At 38.9% G+C, this 3647-nt stretch overlaps 1 gene segment (V, D, J or C); it reads left to right on the plus strand.

Moving 5' to 3' along the window:
• The first annotated feature begins 343 nt into the window (after positions 1 to 343).
• Positions 344 to 2413, plus strand: LOC311140074 (Ig kappa-b4 chain C region-like). The segment is given in 3 exons: positions 344 to 359; positions 753 to 869; positions 1870 to 2413.
• Positions 2414 to 3647: the final 1234 nt, after the last annotated feature.

Consider the following 3647-nt stretch of genomic DNA (forward strand, 5'->3'; position numbering starts at 1 on the left):
TTATTATTATTTTTTGATATCCAAACTCCCCCTGAGACAACCTAGGAAAGTGGGGTCACGGCCAAGATTTGCCATTATCAACTTCGACCCTGGAGCAATTAGGGTTAAGTGCATTGCTAAAGGGAACATCGACAGATGTTTCACCGTGTCGGCCTGGGGATTTGAACTAGCAATCTTTCGATAACTAGGCCAACGTCCTAACCGCTAGCTACCTGCTACCCCTTTAATAACATCAAACAGCAACTGTTTACTCAGATAACTGATGCATGGTAACTTTTATGTCACACCACCATTGTATTTTTATTCTGATGATGATCACATATAATGAACTGTCTGTTCACTCATGCTTGGTCTCTCATGTAAGTTCCTCTAATCAGTTAGTGAACACTTCTCTAAACTAAAGCTGGTAGGATTCCTCTGGTAGTGTTGTCTGTCCTCTGTGACTTTACCACCACTGTTAAATCTGAGATCAACATCTTTAATAAAGGAATATACAACATGGATCACTATCACTACTGCTGCTGCTGTTGTCTTTCATATGGACAATATGGAAGAATACTAGCAACACTGGATCTAATGCTGGACTGCACCTCCAGACTAGGAGAACACCTGATACACAGAAGGAAAAAATACTCATACCTGGATTTAAGACACAATTCATATTTGTATTATCTAGAAACAGCTTATATGAAGTGTTTGTTCTACCTGGAAGATGTTAAAGTGTATTTGTGTTGATTATGATTCAGTATGAGTGATCTTCACTGTAACAGCTGCAGCATCACAACACAGAGAGGTTTTTGTACCAGCAGTAATAGGGATTGTATCACTGTGGTGGACTTTTGGTAGCGGCACCAGACTTGATATTGGAAGTAAGTAAACACAAAATTAACTGTTTTATTCCCCTTTTGATGTCTTGTTTCAATTTCTCTATCATTTTAGGCTTGATATTGAGGATTTTTTAACATCATTTTAAGGAATACAAAATAAAATACACTTTATTTCAAATTGAGTAGATTAAATCTTTTCTGAAAAGTATTCATACTGTAGAAGAGTTAATTATTTGAACCACAGTCTAAAGAAATTCAGCTTGTCCAATGGTCAGGAGGTTTTTGTACCAGCAGTAATAGGGATTGTATCACTGTGGTACACTTTTGGTAGCGGCACCAGACTAGATGTTGGAAGTAAGTAACAAGCTATCTTGATATTTGTTTCTGATAAAATGTTTTGGTATTTACTTTCTTAAACTCTGTCTCTATTAAAACATTGCGATTCTAGATATTTTTAATGTTTTTTTAAATTGCTTTTGACTGCGCCTTCTGCCAAATAAAATGTTATTGAATCAAAACGATAAATTGTAGGTTTATTTGTCTGTCTGATTTGTAAAATTGCAGACTATAACTCTAAATTCTGGTATGATAACTATTTTATAGTATTTGATATAGTATTCATCGTTGTTGCATTGTGTTCATGGTAGCCTTCACTGTTTGTGTGAAGACAAAGGGTCTGAGTTATGTTTGTAACCGACTTCATGATCTAACATGGTTGATATGTGATGAATATACTATGAATATGAGTAGGCTATTCTGATCAGATCCATTCCTAAACAATATCTGTATGACGTGTAACGGATACCATATGACTAGTAACTCTAGTTATTTAACCACTTTATACTTGTTTGGTTCATAAATCTGCTTTGTATCATATTACTTTAGTGTTTTCTCCACATCTTTTAAACAATCTAACTTCTACATTCATATTTAAAAGGCATTTCCAATTCACTTTATTTTGATGTGTCCTTTGCTGTAGATAATTTCTTACTGTAGCTGTACTTGATGTAGTTACTTAGTTGATGTGTTCTCTTTGTTCCAGGTAACAGTGTCCCCACACTCACCGTCCTGCCCCCTTCTAGTGAGGAGCTGTCCAGTACAACAACAGCCACACTGACGTGTCTGGCCAACAAGGGCTTCCCCTCAGACTGGACCATGAGCTGGAAAGTGGACGGGACCAGCAAGAAACAGGAGGCCAGTCCCGGGGTCCTGGAGAAGGACGGCCTGTACAGCTGGAGCAGCACCCTGACTCTCACTGCCCAGGAGTGGACCAAGGCAGGAGAGGTGACCTGTGAAGCCCAGCAGAAATCCCAGAGTACAGTCACCAAGACCATGAGGAGGGCTGACTGTTCTGGGTAGGACCCCTCAGTCACACAGCCCTGTGGAGAGAGGCTGCTGGTTCCTCTTCTTTGACTCTGTTCTGAGATCAGATGTTCTCTGTCTTATTGATCACTGACATGTAGACTAACAGAGGGCTTTGCTTGAGTTCATGTGTCAATCCTCTCTGTAGACTGAGGTTGTATTAGTGTTAGATGTGATATGTTCTGTTTTATTTCTATTAGATACTGTAGGAATGTTTGCTTTATTGCTTTGATTAATGAATGAAAATAAAGATTTCCCTTAAGAACAAATCTTTTCATTGTCTATTTCAATAAATCCAAATAGACTTTAATCTTAAATGTTGTTGAGTGATATAGAAATATATGCATATAACCTGATTCACAGTTTCTTTGAAAACTATCCGACCTAAACCTCATTGCTTAGTTATCTACCTCCAACCCCCTGGGGACAGAGTGAACATCTGGCGACAGTACTGTTCTATTTTGGGACAAGCAGAACCACCCAGCCCTGTCCATGTAAATCTCAGTTTCACTCCCATAGTTTCCAGTCTAGCAGATGAACAGTTTCACTGCCTGAAATACCCTGGACTGGGCCAGATGTTAGGGAGTGGACTGGTTTTACCTCTATAGTGGATTCAGGGAGGGAGACATAACAGATAAATAAGTAATCAGTAATAAATGGATATCATACTTAAATTGGATATGTGCATAAACATGGCTCATATTCAAGCCCAGCTTCATGTGTCATTCACAGATCTAACAGTCAGTAACCTGCTCATCAAAATATAATGTTAGATGATCACATCAATATTTGGTTGAGAGTTAAATATGGGGATTTTATCTAGGGGGGCTTATGTACTGTAACATCACCTCACTTGAATATGGACTGGTATTGTGTATGTTTCATAGCACCAAATAACATTTATAGGTGCACTTTCAGGCTATGACAAATGTAATGAGTCACAACCATGACATGATGATGATGATGGTGATGATGATGATGATGGTGATGATGATGATGGTGATGATGATGATGATGATGATGATGGTGGTGGTGGTGGTGATGATTATATGATGATGATGATGATACTGTTGATGATGATGATGGAGAACATATGATCTGACCGATGGTTTCTAACTTTACTCAAAGTTTCGTCACTGATCAAATCACTTTTATATACACTTTGAGCCCATGACAAATACTATCAGTCATAACCATGATGATGTTAATGATGATGATGGTAATGTGATCTGAATGATTCCTTTCTAACCACATCGTCACGTCACAGGTGATCTCATCTAGTGACCAGTGTTCCATGTCACTGTCTCTTCCCCCTCAGCACCTGCAGTAGGTCCCAGCTGTAGCAGTACAGTCACTGTGCAGTCTGACTGAGGGAGGTTTTTGTACGACTCTTTATCACTGTGTGAACCACCGAGTGCTACCACGCCAGTGTAAACTCTGACAGTAGTAATCTCCTGC

Source organism: Coregonus lavaretus (assembly GCF_964263955.1).
Source record: "Coregonus lavaretus genome assembly, chromosome: 13".
Taxonomy (NCBI): domain Eukaryota; kingdom Metazoa; phylum Chordata; class Actinopteri; order Salmoniformes; family Salmonidae; genus Coregonus; species Coregonus lavaretus.